Source organism: Amphiura filiformis, chromosome 13, assembly GCF_039555335.1.
Source record: "Amphiura filiformis chromosome 13, Afil_fr2py, whole genome shotgun sequence".
In the NCBI taxonomy this organism is placed as follows: Eukaryota; Metazoa; Echinodermata; class Ophiuroidea; order Amphilepidida; family Amphiuridae; genus Amphiura; species Amphiura filiformis.
The window spans coordinates 30,877,618-30,903,395 of NC_092640.1; the positions used below are offsets into that span (position 1 = coordinate 30,877,618).

The window sequence follows — 25,778 nt, forward strand, 5'->3', positions numbered from 1 at the left end:
AGCATTTGTCCTAGTAAAGTAATTTAGTAGCGGGTCAGTGGGACAGTTCGGAATTTTTGCCTCCTATCTCAGTGGTCACGGCACACATGACAGAGCTGATCACATGTCAGAGCCAATTTGTGACCATTTCATTCAAGGCAGTAGGCAAGATATAAAATAGCTGCGGGAGAGAAGCACTGTTGGTATTTCCATATATGGTCACGCGTTTTAAACTCGCCACCCAAAAAGGGTGGAGATGTTACGCTTATTGGTATCAAGCTGCAGTTAATCTCATATATTTTCATAATTACAAAAGCTAGATCAATGCATGTGGTCTCATTTGAAAGCTGTATTATTATGTCATATTCCTGCAAAGTGGCATTGCCATAGTCCAACCAGAAGTGAAGATATACCTTTTTGTAGCTTGAAGTACAAGGGTGGAGGCGCCGCCTGTACAAACTATATGGGAAATTGACATTTTTAGTACTATTTTTTGCAGAAACGTTGATATTTTTGTCAAATCTTTGTGTATGGCTATAAATTTGGTACCAAAAGAAAGCTAACATATTCTACTTTATTGTTTTATGATTGACAAGTAGGTAAATGAATGTATAGTATGGACAAACTGGGTGATAATAAAGAAAATAATAATAAGATAGTGAATTTGTGAATTATAAACTTGCAAATCGCTAGGAAAAATTATTTTTAAAATAATATTTCATGCCCATTGATTTATTTTATTTTAAAAAGCCAAATAATGTTAACTGTTGGGCCTATATTTACTTTCCAGTAATTAAGAGTATCACTTTTTTGTTTATTTTAAGTCAATTAATGTCAGCATGATGCTAATGGCATTTTTGCATTCAATAAATCAGTAAATCCATGAAAATGAAGATGAATTTGGACTTCAAGATCAATATCCTCCAGGAACTAAATAAGGTCATTACTGGATACTACTAAAAAAGTACTATCTGCACACCATTCAGGCAATCCACATCACTACATTTACAAAGCCAATCCTAAAGCCAATTGATGCTATCATACCTAAAGACTGTGCATCATATTTTGGCATCAAAACATGCCATCGGACACAACCTGCATGGACTATGTGGATGTAATGTCTGCAATGCACTCTTTAGATACTTTTTTACATAATCTATGTTCTTAAAATCCTAATATTTGTGTATGTATGTTTGAAAGAATCAGCCTGTTTTCATGGGACATAGATAAATTTCATGTACATCTTTTTAAAAGGTGCATTGCCATCGACACATTTAATTACTCGGTAAACGCAAGTTGTTTCAGGTATGTTAATGTTTTTAAGTAAATTATGATGACTTGTTTCAGTGCTTCTTGCTGCCACAAAAGCATGTTGGAATGTGTAATAGTTAGTCTGATTATAATTAAATAAATAGATAGGTTTTTGGGGTGATAATGGGCAATTAAGACACTTACATGCATGGACTCTGTGAGAAGATTAAATTTCCGATTATAATTTTGCGCCAAATTGGGATGGAAATATTTATTTTGGGTGAATCATGAACCCCATGCAATTTTATATTGTTGTAAGGGCCTAAGTGTGCTCTGCAAGAAAATAGCATTAGTTTTGCTATAGGGTTACCACAGAAAATGTTATTGTAAAAAACATTGAATGACTAAAATATTTAAAAAATCACATTTCAGTCAATGTTACCTGTTTATCTTACACCTAGTGTCAATTCTGAGTGCATATTTGGATTCCTTGGGCACTTTTCTTTCAGAAAATGTATACTTTTACTACCATAGGGGGTATACTTCAGCAAATATGAAATTGTAAAGGTAAAATCATGTCGCGAAAGCAAAAATCACCATGTAACGCAAAAGGAGGCGACCTTAAATCGCACGACCATATATCAAATACTCAAAAGGGAATTAATTAAGTAAAAAAATTAGCAAGATTAGACATCATGCAACTCTTTTGATGGTTTAATAGAGAATAAAGGTATTGTTTTAAGCCACTGGAGTTCATCTATTGTCTAATATAACACGGGCGACATCATTATTTTAAGTAAAACAACGAAGCGAAGCCGAGTTGTTTTACGCTAAAAATAATGATGTCACATGTTATATGAGACGATAGATGCATGACAGGGGCTAAAAACAATACCTGTTATTCTCATTCTTAAACACTTCAATTCAAATAATATATTAATCATAAGTAAACCAAATGTTAATCAAATTAAATCCTACATTTTACAAGGAACTACCCAGTGCTTAGAATCGATTAGTCCCGTTGTTGCTATGCACCTTTGATTGGTTCAAATAGCTCATACAAGTATCACGTCAACATACACAGGCTTAAGTGTTTGATATTGTACGTGTCATATCACACAGGTAAGAACCAATAAGATTGCAAGAACATTCTCCAGTGTTTAAGAATTGGTTTTATAGATGGTATTTTGGCAAGTGTAGTGAGATAAGAGTATAATATATGAGAGTGACACTATTAGCATGTTTATGGTGAATATATTGAGTTTTAAGCACACTATTTTATGGCAGCTCTTTTATATACACCGGAAATGGTGCTGTGTTATTGTTCCACTTCCGGCAATACCGTATTAAATTCATCCTAGACTGTTTATAGTGCGCCAATCTGTTTAGAAGGATATCGATGTACTATACATTCCTGACATGTCTGTTGCATTGACGGAGTATTTCGAAAATATTTGACTGCACCAAATTCACGTACATCGGCTTCCACTTTAAACATAATGCATGTATATGGTGCAATGGTAGTACTAATAGTAGTATGTTAATACTATTTATAGTCTAAATCAGAATAGTACTATAGTCCGAATGATTATTAGTTGAAAGAAACAAAGAAAAGAAAGAACAAAGGGAAAAGAGATTTATGGATATCATAAGTCCAAATGAGTAAGGCTACAAGTTTGCTGAACTATATGGTCAAGCAAATATTCTTGTTAATATAAGTGGAAAGATTATTTTTTTAACTAATCTGAGACTGGAATTAAAATTTGCAAATCACTGCTATATTGCATCTGATACCATCAGACTTCATCAGGCATCTGATTGATCCGGGTCCCATGCATGTGACAATTGGAAGCAGAGTCCCCCTTTCTTATTGATGGTGGGCTCCTCCACTCTCTCCCAAATGAATTCCCCGACTCCTCTCTCCAAAGCACCTCTAGTCTCCTCCTTATCAAGGATAACTGGTTCTTCTGGATTGCAGAAGTGTTCAGTGTTCTTACTGCAGTGGTTGCACAAGGATTTTGGCGATCCTGACTTTTAGACCACCCACGCTATATAGGGCTTAAATATTACTATTTCATCAAGGTTTAATATTCTAACAAGCTTAAACTAAAAGTTTCATCTAAGGAGTCAAGCTTTAAACTATTAAGCAAAAATATCCAACAAGCTAAAACGTTTTTTACCCGTTTTTAACAAGCTAAAACCAAATTTTGAAAAGAAGCTTAAAACATCAATTTTTTCATTTTAAAACCATCTAAAAAATCTTTAAAAATACAGTGATGTACCTAATATTACTAATCTATGTTTCCGATGATATCCAAGAAGCTAAAATATTGTGAAAGAGGGCCGGGCTGTGAGTAATGACGGAAATTACGGGGTAAAATACATCACGTTTTTCGAGAAATTATATCTTCAATAAATGCAGAATTACGTCACACAGTAAAACGATGTCAAACGCGCTTGAAAATGCATGATACGCTTGCGTAAATTACCGTCAAAACGAGCGTACATCAAGCGCTTGTGCTACGCGAAAACTTCGGAGCTGGCATCCCCGGTTTTGTTACCAGTTCTTTTTATGTCAAAAATAGCTATGAAAACGTGAATTTTGGAACAAAATAAAGCTTGTTCGATGGAATAAAAGGTATGTTTGTACAGTTGAAAACATGTTTAACCTTGTTGCGAAAGTTTAATATGATAAATTTGCAATTTGTACCTTATACCATAAAACAACGTCTAAAAGCATATATAGTGTTTTTTTATAAAAGCTTAATTAATTCGAAGTAAGCGTTAATATACCAATACAATAGATCGGTCTTAAAATAATACTTGTTTGTATATGCTTGGATCCGTAATTTATTTGCTCAAACTCCTTTATGGCGACTGGATTAATGTAGCTTTCATCAGAAGCACACTATATGCTTGTAGACGGGGTTTTACGATATAGCTCGGGTGGTCTAAAAGTCAGGATCGCCAGGATTTTGAGCATTGCAGATACTTGGGCATCTGTGTTGGTTTAAGCGTGCTCATAGGGATTGTTAAATTTCACCACCATTCATTCCAAGACATTTCATGCCATCTGACCTCACACCATCATCAACCAGATGCCTGAAGAAATCCAAAGGTATCCAATGCAATGTAGCAAAGTGAGCAATTGCCGAATAGGGTGCAACTCTACTAGTCTTATTACAAGACTGCCCTACCCCAACGCTAAACCCTAACCCCAAACTCCGTAAACGAGGACTGGACTCAAGCCTAGCAAGTTGCACCCTATTCGGTAATTGTACCCAAATTTTAGTTCCAGTATAAGATTAATTTAAAAAAATGTTTTAAACTACCGGATGAATAATCTACATCATTACTGGAAAGAATCATTGTAAACCTACATAGATCCCAAACCCCTGGAACAAGTCTACATTTGAATCATCAATTTCCCTTGGCCCTGAAGAGCCTGTGGCCTGATCCTAAGACAATACAACAAAAATAAGGAAAACTGATTAGATAATTATTAAGAGACAGCGATAGATATTTGTTTTTTCATCAGGCTATTCCAATTCAAACCCGTATATGTAACCAGCTCCAACAAAACCCGGAACAAGTCGCCAGACATGTTTTTGAGTAAATAGGCCTTTAAAGATGACATTCCCATAAAACAAAATCTAATTTTGGAATTCTTGACTGTGGGACTAAGAGGACTTTCAAATCCTTGAAAGTACTTATTAAAAAGAGGTTTATTTAAGCAATAAATAACAGTTGAACTATTAGAATCCCTATTCAATCCTGTGTAAGGCAAGAAACTAATTGGCCCATTACTCAGAATAGCAATTTGGCAAAAATATCACAGCATCATTTACAAAATTATCCATATCTATTGATGCTATTTATATAATTTTAGTATCATTCTAAAGCTTATTGTCTAGTACTTATACATTTTTATTCAAATCATGGAATGTCAAAAGTGCAACTTGTTCCTGGTTTTGTCGGAGCTGGGTCACATATAATATAGTATTATGCATTCCAGTTTGAACAATTTTCATCCCAAGACTTTTAGAAAAGATGTAGAAGATTTGGGAATTCCAAACAAGAGTTCCTTAAAAATAGCCAGAAAGTGGGTTAACTTGTTTGTTTGCTTACCTAGATTGGTCTTTAAGGGACACACACTTGGGTCTATGGAAATTCTACGGTCCAGACCTAAGCAAAATTCACAAGCCAGGCTAGTTTGGCCTATGTAAAAAGCATGCTGGCCATTATATAGACCACAAAAGAATTAAGATCTCAGTTATTTTTACCCCTGTAAATCCTAAACAAAGGCAGATCTATCATAATTATAGAACAAGCAGCCAATAGCTGCTTATTTTAGCTCAGATTTAAGACCTCATTTGTTGAAATCAGTCAAGAAACAAAGACACAGTGATCCAAAATACCAAGGAAGATGCAAATTCAAAAGCTGACCATTAGGATGTCTATTACCATGTACACAAAGCATTCTTGAACAAGAACAAGAGAACCAGTGCAGTGCTTTCCATTGATTAGGACATTAAAGTGCAACTTTAGATTGTATTTGTATCCCTTCCTTGGTTTGTTGATCATCATTTCTTTAATTATCAACCAATTTCAGCAAATGAAGACTAAAATCAGAGCTAAAGGGTACAGGAAATAACTGCTGGTTTTAATTTTGACATAATATATGTTTTTATTTATGATATATATAGGGGTGAACATAACTGGTACCTTAATTCTTTTGCGGTCTGTAGTAAAATGCGACTGGATTTCAACACCAACTGTGTTCAGTTGGATTTTAACATGAACCACACAAAATCATCCACCCGGATTCAATAAAAGAGGAAAAAAAGTGTGATGAAAGAAGGAACATTTTTATGCAAGCAAAGACGAAAAAAGGAGGGACAAATGTTTCAATTACATGCATAAAGAACCTCATGCAATGCCATAACAACAAAGAACCAAAAGCATCTTAAAACTATAGTCAATCCAATCCTATGTAGCAATACGGATGGAATTTAGTGCTATAATGTCAATGCAAAATTAAATAATGACAACATTTACAACATTTAACTTAACCTTATTTTGTGCGCAACAACAAAAATTACCATCATAAGAATTTAAGAAATAGGAACTTTTCCTTTATTTACTTCTAAAAACTAAAAAATAATTCCCAAAAAACTAAAATATGAACCGATCCCTATAAATAGGACCAGCTGACATGTATGGATCTCTTTTCAAAACAAAACAAAGAAGGTTCAGATAACAATGAATGTACTGCAATAAAGTCTGCACAAAAAGTAACGCAGCTGTTATAAATATGTATATGGCTTTAGAACTAGTAATTGTTTCACAATATTTCAACACAGAAAGAAGAAAGACGATTTATTTACATGTAGTTTGATACCCCACTTGTACAATGTCGTTCAAAATTTACAACACAGTAGTCCTGTTAAATAAAAATGCATGAATTTAAAGTTGCAATTTACAGCAATCAATGCTTATTTCGCAAGCATTGTAGCACGTAAAACCAACCATTATCTTCCGCGCCAACTTCATATACATATAGCTGCAACTTTTAAATTTGGGTATTTGTCTTTAAAAACACTGCTGTGATATTAATATTGAATGAAAAGGGACAAATGGGGTATCAAAATGCGTTAAAACAATTACTAGTTCTGAAGCTATAGGCGTATTTGTAACAGCTGTGTTACTTTTTGTGCAGACTTTAGTTCAACTATACTACATGAATTCACAGCAAATTGAATTTCTTTTCATATAAACCATGTTACCTCAATATTCTCAGCTAGAAATGTATAAGCTAGTAACAGGCTTCACTATAGTAGGGATGATGCTATCAAAACGTGTTGTCTCTTTGCCAGGCTCTATCAGCATCTACATTTAAAAATAAAGTGGCAAGGTGGTTACTATTACCGTAATTTCGAATATAAGCCATGGCTTATACATTATTTTGGAGCCGCCCGAAAGTCAGTGCGGCTTATCTGGCGATCGCGGCTTATACAGCAACGTTTGAAGCAGAAAAACACACAAGAAAAAAAAAAGCCCGACTCGACCGCTGGTGAGTGAGCCAATCGGCAAATTGTTCAAAGTCATCAACATCGTTTACCGTAATCCTCTTTTATGTCACTTCATTCATGGAAATTTTGATTGACAGTCTCATTGATTGACTGACATGACTTGAGTATTATCCCGGCAGGGTTCCGTTAAGGGTTTTAAAATGTCGTCATGTGTGACGCAAGTTTGCTGACAAGATTGAAAAAACTTGCGTCCAGACAGATTTTTGTCGTCCATCTGAAATTCACGATCAATCATACCGGAAACGCATACGGCAACCCCTCGTTGCTAACACATGTACCCGGGTCTACCTCATCAAATGTTGATTGTTAAAATAACATTTTCGCCGTGATATTCCACCTCCAGTCGCAATGATAATTTTTCTCATTTCTGCATCAGTTTTTGTCCGAAACATGGTCAGAAACAGCTGCAAAAACATGCGCAAAGTCTGTCAATCTTTAGCAAATTTTCGTACTTTTACTTCCGGGTTTTACTTTTACTTGATCCACGTGTTGTTGATGATGCTATAAAAGCTAAAACACGCGCTGCCACAAATAAAAAAAAAAAAGGTTATCATTTGGATTTTGTCTTTAAAATTGCTTTTATTCATCGTAACAATAATACTAATAAAGGAAACGTAGATTATTTATGAAAAAAAAAATAAACTTAAAATATTAAAAACTGAATATTGTCAGGTTGTGATAAATAACTAAATAAACATTAACTGCACGTCGTCAGTTCATTTATGGTCCTGGGGGCGGGTGATGATCTCACCAGGCCACGTGTATTATTCATGTTGGTTCTGATTTTATTCTCTGAATATGGGTTTTGTTTCATATACAATTATTTTTAAAGCAAGTTTATGGTCAAGAAGTTTATTTTTATAAAATTTGAACGAATTAAGGTTTTGTAATTTAAAAAAACAAACTTTTCTTAACCATGCGATCAAATAAACAATGTGACGTGAAGGGGAATTCCTGTGATGACGATCGACGTTTGAGATACGTTTTGATGGGGTTTCCCGACTTGCTCATCAGGGCTAGCAGTAGCACATGGCGAACGACCCCAAGACCCGGAAGATGGAGGATGCAACCTCATGGGCGCGTGCGTGTGTGATGGACTATTTCAGCTCAGAATTCGTCAATTGTCATTGGTATTTTGAATACATAAAAATCATACAAGGATACGCTATCGCTTACGGAATTGCTGAACTGGGATTATTTTATTAATTTGGACAGTACACAGACATTGAAGAACATTATTGGAAGATAATGATCGAGTACAAGTTACATTAATTACGTCATGGATCAATATACACACAGCGCGGTATTCCCCATGTTGATACCATGCTTGAGGATCAAATAAAACGCTGACGTCAATGAAATTGACCCAATTAGTAAGTTAGGAACAACATTTAAACCATTTTGCTGATAAAATGTTGTCTGATGACATAAACTTTTATTTATTCTTAGACTTCCATTTATAGATGCACGAAATTGGTTTTAATATAATATTGGTTTACTTAAAACAAATAATTACCTCACTCCTCAGTTTGCTTTGTAGCGCCACAATCGTGAAAATAGCGCATTACAGAAGAGTATGCATGTCAAAATCGGCCGTTTGTGGTGCGGCTTATATGGCGGTCGGCTTATACGCCGCCGTTTGAATCTTATTTTAGCATTTTTCGACCTGCGGCTTATACTCCGTGCGGCCAATATTCCGAAATTACGGTATGTGCTTATACCTTCTTGTCAGCGATGTCAGTGTGACAACATTAAATATCACATGTTGAACCAAACAGGTTTAGAGGCTGTGTCTAAATATGTAGGTGAAACAACAATCAGCACACCCTGATGTCACTGACTTGAGGAAGGTAAATATCATATAAAATTTGGTACATTATTTTCTTCAATACTTAGTCAGTATTTTATTCCCTATCTTAACATACTGCTGTACCTCCCGTATTTTTTTAAGGGGGGGAAATTGCCCTAACCCCTGTCTATTTTGAGTGATGGTGCAAACAATCCCATACAACACACATACCACTCACACAGACACACAACTAGAAGTCAACACCTACTGAAATCCACAACAGTAACCTACCCAGTTAGTAGCTTCAAACATCTTCAGGTCCAGTGGGTCACCCACTAACTCGCCCTCAATTTTGGTCAAAGAATGACATGTTGCCATGGCAGCTAAAAATGGTCCTCGGGTCAGCTCATGTACATTCTGCACTGCTGGTAGAAAATGTTGGTCTTGAAGGGGTACCACGCCCAATAGGTCCAGGCCATCCTCTGTTAGGGTCCCTGTCTGTAATGGTAATTAACAAGGAATGTAGGTGGTATTATTTCAAATGCAATTTGCAAATGTGACATTTTACACAAAGCTGGAACATAGGTGATTGATTTGCTCAAATTGAACTAGAAGTTTCTTCATAAAGTGATAAAATCACAAACATCAGTTATAATTAATTTTCCATGGAAAATATTTTTACTTTGCATATAATTATTCTTAATTCATTTGTTCTTTGACAAAAGTTAACAAAATAGAGTACCAAATAAACAAATTTGTGATTAATATTCAAGCTGACAATTGAATAAGTATAATTCAGAGGCATAGCCAGCTTTCTGGGGGGTAACATAATTTTTGTGCTGGCTTTGGTATGGGGTGGATGATAAACATTTTCCTGGTGTCCATCATTTTGGTCCACTATTATCGATGGTGTATATGTATACCAGGTATTTTTTAGAGAGACTGTAAAGTCCACCAGCTTGGACAATGTGCAATCATGCAAAACTTCAGGATTTTAGTTTTTTGTATTATTTTGGCCCATGATCAAGGTGAATTACGGTGGTAACTTAGTGGTAACTACTAGTTTTGATGGTCACTCACCTTATCAAAACAGATAAGCTTAAGCTTTCCACACACATTAATTCTTTGAGGACTAATACAGAACACCCCTTGCTTCTTGAGTCTCGTCTGTGCATACACAGTACCAATTGTCATGGCCGCTGGGAGTGATGGCGGCACGGCAACGGTGATGATGTCCAAAGCTTTGAATACTACGTCTGATATTGGTGCCTGTAATTATAGAAAAGGTAAAACAGTACAATAGCAAAGACTTATATTCATGTTGGTAGTTAGGGTTTCTTGATATATACGGTGACTTGTTACATATTTTTCTGGGTTTTATGATTATTTACACAGAATAAACTGTTTTTATTCTTCAGTTTGTATAGGATTTTAAGACAATCTATTCAATATTGGCATTTGGGTGCTTTTCGAAAACATAATGAATGGGGATCTATACACCTTTTCAGTAGGACTATTCCTATTAACACAGATTGTGCCACATCCAAGTAAAAGCAGCATGTTACATGATTGGTGTGAGCAATCATATCAAACCAGAGTTATAGCCAGCACAATTTTAGTGCCGGCTAATTTTAGGGAGATTAAAAGATGAATTCATCTGTGTATTAGTAGGGAGAATAAGAGATGAATTCGTCTGTGGACTGGTGTAGCTGTTCTCCCTCCTTCATGTCCTTCACACACTGCTACACCACGGACGAAATAATCTCTTACCCTCCCCACATGGACAAATTCATCTCCTACTGTTCTCTCAAGTAAAAAAACACAACATCTTGGTTGTAACCTGTGTATTTTCTGTGATTTCAGAGATTTTTGTGCCGGTCAATGATCAATATATTTAAGCTTAGTGCCGGTCGGGAAGACACTGTGCCGGATATCCCCGACCGGTGCCGACCAGCGTGGCTAGAACACTGTATAAAACCTGTTGTCACCAGTGTGTGATTGGCTGTGATGTTTTGTTTACTGCACGCAACATCTTTCTGAACTAATTCTGAAGATTTCTGATCAGCTGCTGAAGAGTTCTATACCAATGGTGAGGCATCAAGACCATCTCTAATAGGTAAGGTTATATGACCAAGTCATCATGCAGCCTTATACTGGTAGCACACATGATAGAAGGCTGAAAACTGTTCTGCAAAACTCTAAACTAATCTTTGTTCTGCAGTTTCTACTTCCGTGTCAAATTTGAAAAGAAATGGTCAAATAAACAAGTTGTTAATTTGTCAAAACCAGCAGAAGAAACTTGCAATTTTCTTGCTGACAGTTTTGTCAGTGAACCACTGACTATATCGAAGCTTGTTGATGTTGTGATCCAACAGCTGATGACTGGTGGAAGTTATGCAATTTCTGGTAGTGATTTTAGTCTTACTCGCAGTCTCCAAAAGTGGATCGTAAACATGACTCAGATTGTAGACCCCCTCGTCTCTGTTCATCACTCCTTGCCCCCTCCTCCTGATCTGAATTGACTCTTTGATCCATCATGATTTTTTGTCACGCTATCTCTTTTCACTTTTGGAGACTGCAAGTAAGACTAACATCACTACTGGAAGTGACATAACTTCCCGCCAGTCATCAGCTGTTGGATCACAACATCAATAGGCTTTGATAAAAACGTTTTTATTTTGTTATTACCAGACCTGATGAACCTGTGAAGAAATTGTCAAGTTTGATAATATAAGTTCAAATAGGTGACCCTTAAGGTTCGTTCATACTACCACCGCATTTGCGATGTGTTGCTGATATATCGATTACTTTTGCCGCAACTCAACGCAACTCGTCGCACACCGACATCGCCTGGCTAATAATTATGTGCGTCGCATTTCCAAGTTAAAATGTATTTAACTTCATTGCGATATCGCAATGCAGTATTTTGCAGCACGATGGAGTGCGACAACGCACCGCATCGCATCGCAAATGCGGTGGTAGTATGAACGAACCTTTATATGTGACCGTACACGGACAATTTTGTTTTATTTCGTGTTTAGAAGATATACATCATAAGCTTTAAAATAGTATATCATTTGACTTCAAACGATATCCAGAAGCGGGTTATGACCTTCATGCACATTTAACACTGTAACTCAGAATACAATTTAGGGAATTTACGGCTCCTTTGTGCTGTACGGTCACATATTTGCTTATTTAAGCACCCAAGATACTGACTGGATATTCAACTTACTTGGTGTTTAATGATGAGGACACAGACTGTGTAGATGATGCCAACAATTGCTGTGACAAAGACACAAAATAAAAATAATCCTATTAAATTAAAGAAATCTTGCAATCTAATTTTTGTAATTCTGTCTTTGATTATAACATGTATCAGGGAGCAAGCTTATGATGGGCAACATATTAGCCAAGTCTAGTTTGTGCAATATGACCCAACTCTTTAAAAGTTTGTTTGGTTTATAATAGGTAAAATGTTTTTTTGGTTTCTGTTACTTCACACGTCAATGAAGTCCCAATCCATGCTTGTTTAAATTTAGCCTTAATGAAGCCTTCAATAAAGCCTTAATGTACGATTTCCGTCAAATTTTTATTTTGTTATTCTTTATTCAAAATGTTGAAATAATATTAGTAATAACTGACGAGAAGGGTTGCTGTCCATTTTAGGTTGAAATAACAAGGTAAAGTGAAAGAAATCCCACTGGTTATTTTGGCCATTTAACACACAGTTCTATGTCGAACTTCTGTTGACCTACAAAGACAACAAATTGGCCAATTCCATTTAGGTGCAAGTTGGGACATGTGTAAACATCACAAATATGCAAAAAAATCAGGTTTGAAAAAAATTAACCAATTTCATATTATAAGATCGTACATTACATCACACACGATTTCACACCACCAAATAGAATTATATCGTTGTGCGCCCTTAATTTCACTTCTTAGAAAAACCCATGCCTTCTCAATTTAAGCATTAAAATGAGCAGAAATTTGCATAATTTTAGCCAAATTTGGATTGGTCATGATTAATAATATTATTTCCTGCAAGTGTACCACAGATGGGCCAGATCAAATAACTTTTAATGATTTTAAGCAGCCTTTTCTTTACAGAAACACTGGCATGGTTTTGCCTGTAAAATAGGCAATTCCCACACATCGTAGACTTCGAGGGCCAGTCGTAAAAAAAATAATGACGGTCAACCTATATTTTTCCCAGCCAGAGGGATCAGGCAAGGGCTGATTTCAACCATCACAGCTGTCGCTTAAAACTGAGTCGCTACTGTGAAGAAAAAATGATGTTTTCTTAAGGCAAATTTAGCACATATCTCTATGGGACTCTGATTTGGTGGTGTGAGATCACATTACGTAATACACAAGTAGCGTATGTGCTGTGCCCAACTGTGTGCATGCCATTCTATATATCAATACATGCTGCAAGGAGTCTTTTTTTTGTTTTTTTTTTTTTTAAAAAACTCCAGAAGCTGCACTATGATAAAAACTTGAATGCTTAATACACCAGCTTGTTATAATAATACACAGAGGCATTACATAAAACTGATTATGCTATTGTGTAATCAATAACTGTCAATGGCTTACCTAGTACACCTAGTAATCCAATGAATTTCAGGGCATCTTGATAAAACTTAAACCCAATTGGTTTAGGGTAGAGAATAGATCTGACCAATTCACCCTTCATGGTGGAGAATCCTGCAACAAAAAAGGATGTACAGCAAACAATGGTAAAAAACAAGGAATACAAACAAATATTATGCAATCAAGGGTAGCACTAAGTTGCGTTCTTGCGCGCCATGCGCAATTGTTTTCATTTGGGTGCATGAAGTTAGCTTTTATGGAATATTCAGGGATCCTGTGCGTGCAATAAATTCCACCGTAATAATTAGTATTTCTGACTGGAAAAAACAAATTACGATCATTTCAGACAAAATGTCAAAAATAAACACTCCACAAACTGTATCACATCAACCACTCTGAATACTTATCTGTTGAAACAGCGTGCAAGTAAAGGTTCTTCCAACAAAATAGTGTGACAATCAACTCCACTTGCAAGTTCAGGATGTCTGCCTTGTATAGAATGCCCGACTGGGGTATTTCCCCATTTTTACTGCTCGATTGAATGCACGTGGTACATATATACCAAAGAAAATCATCATTTAACTAATATTCAAGTCATGCCAAGTAAAAATTGGAGTTTCCTCAACACATAAAATTTGTACTCCTTATTACTTGTGGTAATGTGGTATATAAAATAGCATTTTTTATTTTTTTATTTTTTTGCCATATAAAATTATGAAATTCTGAGAAATATTTGGAAGGAAATTTACTTGATTACGTACTCACATTGTCTAGATATAAAACAACTGATATTTGTACTTGCAAATGTGTAAAATGAACAACAATTTTATGCTGTGTACAGGGTTGTAGCTAGCCAAATTTTAGTGCCGGCTAAAATCAAGAGAAAATTTAATCAGAATGCCAATTACTTGACACTAATGGCATTTGACAGCTGTTTTGAGGACAATTTGTCATTGTTGTGCTGGTCGGTAAGACCTATAATTCCCTTGAGTGCCGGTCGGTCAGGCTGAGTACTGGTTACTGCCAACCGCTGTATACTTTTGAACACTCAAATGACAAAGTTAAGTTAAAAAAAAATAAAAAAATAAAAACTGTATTCCACATTCGTTATTGAAACTGTCATGGGCTCTGAGACATAACATTATGTTTTTAGCCTATAGTCTAAGCTGTGGCTTATATTAAGCATGATAAGCTGATCATCATGCAGGGTAGTGCTAACTTGCGCCATGGGGTCATAGGCGCATTCTTTTTAGCTTTTAGCGCACAAAATTACCATTTAGAAGTTGCTAAGGCTGAGTTCACATAGAAGTATACGGTATACGGTATTCGCTATACGAAATACGCTCATTCGATCAGACTGAGTTCATATAGGAGTATACTATGTGAACTCAGCCTGATCGAATGAGCGTATTTCAGTATAGCGATTAGCGAGTCTAGGCATGATAGGTCAGTTTACCAATTTTCTTCGTCTAATCAAATGCTTGTAAGTTTACTTCTTGAGGTCACATTGCATTCAATGAGGTGTCATAATGTGCAGAATTAGATAGTGCATCTATTTAAAAAAATGAATTTACCCACATATGGTTTAGTTTTAAAATTAGGACCGTGTATCGCTGCACTAAAATCAAACACGCATACGATTCCCACTTATTCCCACTATACTACTATACGCAGGTATACGGCCTTTTCGAATAGTGCCCTCTTATGTGACCCGGTACTGTGAAATTACCTTGCTCGGTTTAAGCTATATGCGTACACCTGCAAAACGTGCACCGTATACCCGAATAGTATACTTCTATGTGATCGTAGCCTTATGTGACCTGGTACTATGAAATTGTCTTGCTCGATTTAACTTCCCGTGTGCACCTGCAAAACGTGCACCGTATACCCGAATAGTATACTTCTATGTGAACGCAGCCTAAAGGGTCATTTTAACCCTTTATTTCTATTGTTTTGGATCCATAGTTCCATAAAATTTAAATTTTTGAACCCTTGTTTGAAAACCTAGCGCTACCCATGAGCTGATGATGCTTATATTCCATAATTTACGGTACTCATCTTACCAGTTCTAACGACAACAGCTTTGACATGTTCATCACCATAGTAACGAGTTTGCAACACTTGCGTGCCACTGAATAATGTGTGCCTCTTGTGGTGCTCTGGTGAATAGTACTCTATACCACCGGAGTCTGAAGGATGGCTGGGTAATGGTGTCTTGGTGATGGGAACACTTTCACCTGAAATTTCAACAAATATAGCAGTCAAGTTAACTCAAGCGATAAGGTGTGAGAGACTATGATGTGAGAGGTTAAGGGTTTGAACCCCAACAGTGGAAAATTCCCCTGGATAAGAAACTTTTTCCAACAACCATACCAGAGTGGAATAAACTCCCAGCTAACATATGTGATGCGATCAAGCAAAATGAGGCTGATGTCGATCAAAATCAAAATTCAGTTTTCAATTTCATTACATGAGCCAATCTCAGAGCTTTATTTTGTTGAAAACCCCATCATAATTAGACTTATGATTCCAGAGATGTAGCCATTTTAGTGTTGCTCAGAACAATAAAATACATAGGATGTTGAAAACTATTATTGGCTATATCACAAAATCAATATTCCCAACATCCGACTCATTTTGCTTGATCAGATCACATATTGTCAACTGTCCCACAATAGCATGCTTTAAGTCAGCACTCAACAAACATCTTCATCCTTGCACCAGACACCAGGTTTTGAGCAAGTTTCCGTTCACAGAAGTTGGTGGAATACTTCCTTCGGGATGCCTTGCTTACTTAACCAAATCCAGATCCAGATAGACTGATACATACCTGTAAGCATGCTTTCATTGACGATACAATTGCCGCTTGTCAACACACCCCCACATGACATACACCCTAATGATAGACTGATACGTACCTGTAAGCATGCTTTCATTGACGATACAATTGCCGCTAGTCAATACAGCGTCACATGACATCATACACCCTGATGACGGAATGATGAGTACATCGCCTGGAACTAGCAATCCACTATTCATTTCATCCAATTCTGTTAAAACAAAATGTTTTAAAATGCAATGGCTATTAAGATTTCTGTTCATGTTCTTTTGATTTGAATTTGACAAAATTTCCCTCCCATTAGGACTCGGATAACAACATTTTCTCATATTTTTTGTGGGACCTGAGAGCACATCAGACATTGATATCAAATAATTTTAATTTTTTGAAATTTGCGATATAATATGTATTTTATGGCAAATGAATAAAAATTGATCTTTTTTTAAATTTAACAGTCCTCAAAGTAAATTATATAAATCAGATGATATATACTTAATGTGTATGTAGTTGGGATGAAAAGCCGACGATCAATTGAAAATTTTGACCTTTCATATTGAAGATATACATTTTTCCCCAAATGTGTTTTTGGTGTTTTGGGGAAAAAATTTATAAAAAAGAAAAAAAAAGAAAAAGAAAAAGGACAATATTGAGAGTTTTAACAATAAAACTAATAATGTTAAAAATGTTGTTTGAAAAATACAGACTAACAAAATTTCATGATTGCATCTGCAACTTGCATTTTCTTTCTTTTTGTTAACTTTTATCATTTTCCCACAAAACAATTTAAAAGATGGTATAATCTCTTCTTGAACAAATTCATCAGGACTGTTCATAGTAGAATTGTTAGTTGTGATTTCTTACGACTAGTCCAATAAAATATCCACTTACTTGCAGGCGTTTGAAACTGTCAGTTTCCTTTATCGATGCTATTGATGTAATGACGATCTGTATACAGCTGATGTTGACTGCTGCTTAGCAACTGAGTTGCCAGTTGCTTTCTTGTCAGTTATCAGATCGTCAAAAACGTGACTCAAGTTGTATTGCCCCTTTAGGTCGCATCACCCTCTACACCATAAATTAGGGGTCGTCCGCACACTCATGGACAGAAAGAACAGAATTGTCACCGAAGATGAGGATAAAGAAAGAGAGGACGATCACATCAAAGGCGCGCTTCAGAAATGTGGCTACCCGGATTGGAGCAGCAAGAAGGTGAAAGATCAGATGGCAAAACCAAAGTCAAAGAAAGAGAGAAAGAAGAAAGACGATTCGAACAAGTCTAAAGGGTTGGTAGTTGTTCCTTATGTGGAAGGTGTGTCCGAAGCGCATTTCTAGGGTTTTCAAAACATATAACATCGCCACGGCCATGCACCCTCATTGCACACTTCGCAATCTCTTAGTACATCCAAAAGACACGCGGGAACCCCATAATTCTACCGATGTGATATATTCCATTCCTTGCAAAAACTGTAATTCGAAACTTACATCGGGAGACAGGCAGGAAATTTGGAAAAAGACTTGACGAACATAAAACTGAGGCTGAGAAAATCGGAGACAACATCAAAACAAGAGCAACGAAAAGGCATCACAGTCTGTCATCCACAAGTCGGCTATTACAGACCATGTGGTTGAAAACAATCATGTAATCGATTGGGATGAGGCTAAGATCGTGGGCAAAGAGAGCAACAGATATAAAAGGTGGATCAAAGAGGCAATTACCATCAGAAAGCGGGGCAACACCATGAACAGAGGCGAGGGGCAATACAACTTGAGTCACGTTTTTGACGATCTGATAACTGACAAGAAAGCAACTGGCAACTCAGTTGCTAAGCAGCAGTCAACATCAGCTGTATACAGATCGTCATTACATCAATAGCATCGATAAAGGAAACTGACAGTTTCCGAAACGTCTGCAAGTAAGTGGATATTTTATTGGACTAGTCGTAAGAAATCACAACTAACAAACAGGTATAATCTCTGTCTTAAGAATATCCAATTTCAACAAAAAAATGCAGTGTTGAAAAGCAAATTATTTCTATTTAAAGAATATGTAAAAAACTCAAAATTGACCCCTGCTTAGAAGTACTTCCCCACCACAAATAATGCGATTATCGGTAAGTCTCTGACAGAAATCCTTATCTGAAACAGAATTGAAGCAACTGAACTGACTTTTGGCATTACTATCATATGGTGCCACTGATAGTGTTATCAGTTTGTTGCTTACCTCCATTCTCTCTTAATACTGTTACACATGACTGGTGGGCTACCATGTCCCTTAGTGTTACTGATTGCTGTTGAAAAAAAAAATACATAAAAATAATGAGATATTTTTCATCTAAACAGCAAAGATGTAATTCGTTGCTTCCTCTCTGACATCTTCTCTGGTCTGACTATGCAGTTGGGCATCCTAAAATTAATTAAAAGCTGTATCATATAATCGATTATCAGCACTTATGAACTATATTATATCACTCATACATAAATTCTAGACATTTCATTGGTTGATTACCATTTATCATTTTACTATCACCCTCTCCGTGTGATAGTCTTTACCATCATGTGCTCTGCCGTAGTGCGCCTGCGCCAAGCCGTGCGCTGACTCTTAGACTCGCCGATTTAGTTATGGAGTGGACCCCAAAATGTGAAGTATATCACGACAAAACATGGTGACTACGTTGATGAAAAAATGTATTTCCTACCTTAAATAGTATTTTAGTAATATGATTTATGTATGAGTGATATAAAACAAATATTAACTGTCTTAAATTAGGTGTAATGGTGAAATATAATCACTTTCGGTGAAAGATGGATTGTTCCATTCCACTCTCCGTTCCGGCTCGTGAAATGGAACAATCCATCTTTCACCTCGTGATTATATTTCACCATCACACTCATAGACAGTTAATATTTGTATATTGTATTTTGAATGCCTCTAAGCAGAAATCTTTCATATGTGACACGATCTGGTCCATGGGGGCCAAAGGCGGCAAATTTGAAAGTGAGATGAAAGGCAAAAATATGGAGTAAGAAACAATAAAATACATAAGCAAAAACACATCACAAAACCTCATAACTTTAGAAGCAAGTATGCTAGACCTTTGGTGTTTTCAGTACATGATAGCTAAATGTTACTACAAGGTAATAATTATGGTAACTCAATTTTTAAAAATGCCTCCTTTGGCCCCCATGGAGCAAATCGTGTCACATATAGAGAATCAGAATTAACTGACTTTATAATAGCTCAGTTTTGGCAACTTCTGACAATAGCCTTGTTGTATTATATTAATTCATGTACACTCCTCAAAGTAATTAAAGGATTATTATTATTATTATTAAACGACACTTATAGAGCGCCATATTAAAATTGGATCAAAATATTTCATTCAATATTTTTCAAAAACAAAATTACCTTTCAAGATGTTTTATAGTGCCAGATGAAACAGTCATGACATACCAAATATGTCAGACTAATAGATTTCTTTGATATTTTTCTTATCAGGCATAAGTGGTATACTAAAACTATACTTTGATCAGTCCGAAATAGGCAGGCCTTATAACATCGCGGATTAATATCTTTATTTTCATTTGGATACATTTCTTGTGTCATCTCCACATTAAAAATTATGAATTCATGCTCTATGTGTCGTCTGCTTTCTGTTACACACAAAATAGAGAACACATAGATATCACTTGTAAAGTGGGCCTACATTTCCACATAGTTTTAAAAGCTGGACAATTCTGACCAATTTGATACTGATCAAGGTATAAGGACGAGAACAGCATATCCTAAGGAGACATATGTGACTCGATCAAGCGGAATGAGTCGGATGTCGCTAATATTGTTTTTTAGGTATCGGCAAAAAAAGTGTTCAAATTCTTTTGTTTTATATTGTTTTCAGCCATTGATAAATTGCTCATAACTTAGAAACCAGATGTGCGATTTTTGATGGAGTTTGCATTAAAATTGAGCATTTGTAAGCTGCCAGAGAGTGGCGTAAAAAATCCCAAATTAAAATTGCTGACATCCGACTCATTCCGCTTGATCGCGTCATATATGTGACATGAGCAAGGGATATTCATCAAAAATATTCAAAGTTTTTTACATCGGCTAATAGCTCTTCAAAAATGCTACATGTTGATGCAAACCCTATGAAAATTGAACATCTGGTTATAAGCCACCTTAATTAAAATCTGAGTCTCCAAGCTTGTGAGAAATTGAAAACCTAATGCAGAATGCATTTTTTTAATTAATTAATTTTTTTATGTGTCTGTACAGGCTTTGGGACAAGTATTTTGTGCAAAAAGTATCCAACATCTATAATGCAAATAACAGCAATAATTGCAAATGTTGGAATAGTAGCCCAAATAAAGTCACTGCTACAAAATAATTATTCTCTGTGTAAAACATCAAAAACTTGTTGAAACTTGAAATCAAATTGGAATTTTGAGTTTTATTTTCGTCTTTCAAAAAAAAAAAGATTAAAAAAATCAATTTCTTGATTTTCAAAGAGGATAATATGAATGCTTTGAGACTCGGGTTTTAATTAAGGTGGCCTAACCAAGTAGAAGTTATACATGTAGGCAATTTATCATTTGCTAAAAACAATGAGAAACAACAGAATATGAGCATCTTTTATACCAATAACTTGAAATAAATATTAGCGACATTAGACTCATTCCCCTTGATCGCATCACATATGTCTGATAAATTGTTTTGTTGCTACTAACCTTTCTGGTCTCATAGAGACACGCCTATTGATATGAACATAATGATAACGATACAAACGGCGTAATAATAATACACCTCTGCAAACCACAGGATTACACTGAATATCTGGAACATGTAGAAAGGATTCAAGATCTGAAATTGAAAAGGTAATACATCCAGATAAATATGAGTCACCCTATTTATTTAAGAAAAAAAAAAATTACAAAAGTTGAAATTTTTTGTCACAAATATGTCTGCTGTATTAATAATTATATAACCATGCTTGTAAAGCGCAATACACAATTAAGTCTCAAAGTGCTACAATTATATTGTATTCTATTACCCTCTCACAACTCATTATTCCAAATTGTGCATTGCGATTTGTTAAAACACACGTGAGAGCCCTTTATTCTGCAATAATGGGTTAAGCGCTGTAACACATTAGGCCTATATGCATAGCATTACACTAGGTTATGCTTGCAATATTTCTGCGATACGCACTGACACTTACAGGTTCGCGCTCCACCTTAAAGTAACAACTTAAAATATTTAGGGAAAAAAGTTATATTTTCTCTTGTGGTAATACATGTAGAATAGAAATAAAGGGTGCACATTATCCTAGGAAAAAAAAAATGTTCAAAAAATGGGTTCGGCTGCACCTCACCCATTATTTACTCGGACACATTATTTGGGTGTAAAGGATACTGAATTACCTTTTATTTCTAAAACAGTTTTATGATGAGCATCCATCAAATATTTCCTTGGAGAGTTCAGATGCAAAAAGCTATACTCCATCCCTGCTTAGTGTTTTTATTTTATATACATGTATATTAATATATATAGTTTAATAAGAAATATCACAAGAAAAGATTTCCTGAATAAAAGATGATATACATAGAAAATAGAAAAAAACTAAGTACACAAAAATATTTAGACTAAAAGAAATTAATTACAATATTTATTATATGACTATTACAAGCTAGGATATATGGCATTTTGCAGGTCAAACTTTTCATATATAAATGGTAGTCAACTGATCTATGGATTTTTTATGGGTAATTAAAATTGTACAGATTAAATTGCACAAATAGAGCTGATATGAAAATATGCGATGGAGTACTGATTGTATTATTTGAATTTTGAATAGAAAATATGGCTTTTACGTATATAATTTGGTTCACTTCAAGTTCAGTAGTGACGTATGTGTGTATTTTACTCGCCACAGTACCGAATTGCGCGTAAACCGCAAAAAGCATTGATGTCACTACCAAACTTGTGGTGAACTAAATTATAGATAGAATACTGCCTCAGAGTATTATGTTTTACTGGCACTCACTACATTGGGCTATTCCAGTTGAAAGCCATACACCCCCTATGGAAGGCATGACCTTAATCAGGGAGTGTGGATTTCAAATGGGGTTACCTGAATGGGTGACTCCATTTGAAATCTACACCCCCTGTGTGTGTGATTAAGATCATGTCTTCCATAGGGGGTGTATGGATTGCAAATGAGAATAGCCCACTGATTTGTAACCTACAAAAGAACCTTCTCTAAAGTTCCCCATATGAATTGACTGTAATATATAACAACAGCAAAACTAACAATGACATGCATAAACACTATGCACTAGCAACAATATGAATATATAAAACCTGCATTCATTTCACTAACCTCTTGTATAAATAACTTGCCATACGATTTGACCTCTATGTCTATTGTATTTTCCCCATAAACGGTGCTCCTGTTTAAAAGGAAATTAAATGAAAGAGGGGAAAGAGAGTTAAAATGGCATTAAAATATACCATGTGTTACATACATTTACAAAACATAATTATACATTACAAAGGTCAGGGTTCGAATTCGCCCGTATCGCATCGCAGAATGCGATGCAAAACTTGTCAATTGCTAAACACTTCCCTGCTATACATCGCAACATGTGCGATGCATAATTTCTCCCTATAAATTCCTAAATAAGCTTACCAAATTATTCATCCAAATAGCCGACTGGGTTCCTGAAATTCATCCATACTTCGCTGTGAACGCTTGTACAATAACAATAAACAGTTTTAAAATCATTTTGACCACCTGTGTTGTGCTACTGAACGCACTCATTCGATACCCCTCTTTTTTACCTTGTTTATGCTTTTATATTCTCTATCTCTACCCCGCTGATGCTAAGCAGTGTACTGCGTTTCATACATGTTGCGCAGGGAGGACAGTAATATCGTACACAGCCAAACTTGACTTCGGTAGTTAATTAGCATATATGCATCATGCATGAGTATATTGAGTGATGCTTTTGGGACGATTCACTATTTGGCATGGGTAAGGCATGTATGGTGCGCGTGGCGCGTGAGCGAGGGTTGTGGAGAAAAAATTAAGTAAAACATAAGGAGTATTTCGTGATCCTAGCATCCTCTTTTTATGACATTTTTCAGTACATATCCACGAAAAAAGCATATTCCCAAAATTTCAGTTGATTCCGATTTTGCGTTTGCGAGTTATGCATGATTATGTGTATTACACTGCTCCATAGACAATACGTTGTAATTTCGTTCTGGTGCACCAGAATGAAATTCAAATTTCATGATATCTTTGCTAAACGAATTAATCTGCAAGAAATATTTTGTACATAAACATTATGTAGCCAGAGTATTCCAGTGATATAAAAATCTCAACTTTTTTTGAGAAAAGTGGGGATGAGGCTGTGGATCACGAAATGCCCTTTAAATATGAAATACGGTCTTACTTTGTATCAGTTGACATTTTATGGACTAATTGCCCGTTATGAACTATAATTAATAGCGCTGGTAATGAGTTCATTATTTTATTTTAAATAATTATCGCTACCGGCGGATTCCCAAATCTCCCTTTCATACAATGAACGTCCCGGTCCGCACATGTAGAAACTTGATGCGGCATGCTCAGAATGTGTATCTTGCAAAATCTGACAAATGTTGACTCACTATGTAAATTTAATCATGTTGACGTCGCGTCAGTGAGAAAAGTTTTAAATAAAGAGAAATTTTAATAAAAACATTTGCTTAATACCTTGCTTGTCTTGTCCGACAGCTGATTTTAACAACTGCAGCTCCATCGACATTATAATAATTTATGCATATGACGTACTAGGGAATACCTAGGAATTCCCTTCGTGATTGGTTGGTTGTGCAAAGCTGTTTACAGAATTCATGTGTTGGGAGATTAAGAGATGAAATCGTCCTCAACAGGATAAGCGCGAAAGTGCGCGATTCCAATATGACGGTCGGGACATTTGTTTGACCGTTTGTTCCCATGGGGTTGATCGAACAAAAATCATCGGGGATCAGCGGCAAGTTTTGCTTAGTCTTAGTATGATCTTAGTCTGCCTAATTTTACATGGTTGCACAATTTTTTAATTTGGACGCATATTTTAGCCATTCCGTCGGCATGGGTATTTCCGGGTCTTATTTATTTTTAGCATTATCATTACAAATTAAACAAATAACGTAGACCTATATACAGATATGGGACATCCCCATACCCCCAATTAACATGTGCTTAATATCTGTAGGCCTATCATCCAAGCATCCTCATCTCCAATGCAACGTTCACTATTTATCACTATGGAATTATATTTACATGTTGAAAAATGTAGGCCTAGGGTTGAGTTTCTTGACGGGATATAAATATGCAGGCATGGGCGAGCGGCATGAGAAAATAAATGTTGGTTAATCCTGAAATCTGCCAGGTTAGTTATTTTAATTTTTGTTATTTCGGTGCTAACAAAATGCACAAGGGCTATTTCATTATAAATGACACGTTCACAAAAATGGCTTTTATCATATCTGGTTGATATAATTAGGGTGATAATGCAGTGTTATTAACTTAATTCTAAGTATGCCACAAACTACAAGCTACATGAGCATTTTTACAGAATTCTGTTTATTTTTTGTATAAAAAAATTGCCAAAAGGTACATTTTTAACCCAATTTTGGAGTCCCATTTCATTTTGCCCATGTATTCTGAATTAATTCTTTGAAAAATTAGGTACATTCTATGGCAATGTGCTTGTTGCAATGAAAATATGATATGTGTGGAACATCATGCAAGTTGAATGGTGAAAATTGGTGCAAAAATGTTAAAATTCCGTAGATTCTTGCAAAATTGGCATTTTGCGTAAATAAAAAAATGAGTGTCCTCTCCAATTCATGCCTCCATTTTTGTTAACATTAAAGAGGAAATATAAACCCTTACCCTACCTGTATAATCTGTGTTATATTACCAATTGATGGGACAGGGCACTGATTGAGGAATTCATTTATTTTACATACAGTAGACCACTTGTTCTTGATACCACAGTTCCGCGTTAAAAATTTGTCCTCTCCAGAACTGAAGTTAATTACTAATTGTTGAAATAAGAAGGGTTATATCATAGAATGTGAAATTTGTAGAGGAAGAGTGGTCTTCCTTCTACCAAGGTGGCACATGATTTGGTATTTGTTGCATTTTTGCAAGCCTGTATCCACGATTCTGTTTGCAATTTA

The 25,778-nt window shown here is 35.7% G+C and overlaps 1 pseudogene; it reads right to left on the bottom strand.

Moving 5' to 3' along the window:
• The window catches only part of LOC140167582 (polyamine-transporting ATPase 13A3-like), a 99,351-nt pseudogene that overhangs the window by 60,228 nt on the left and 13,345 nt on the right, over positions 1-25,778 (bottom strand).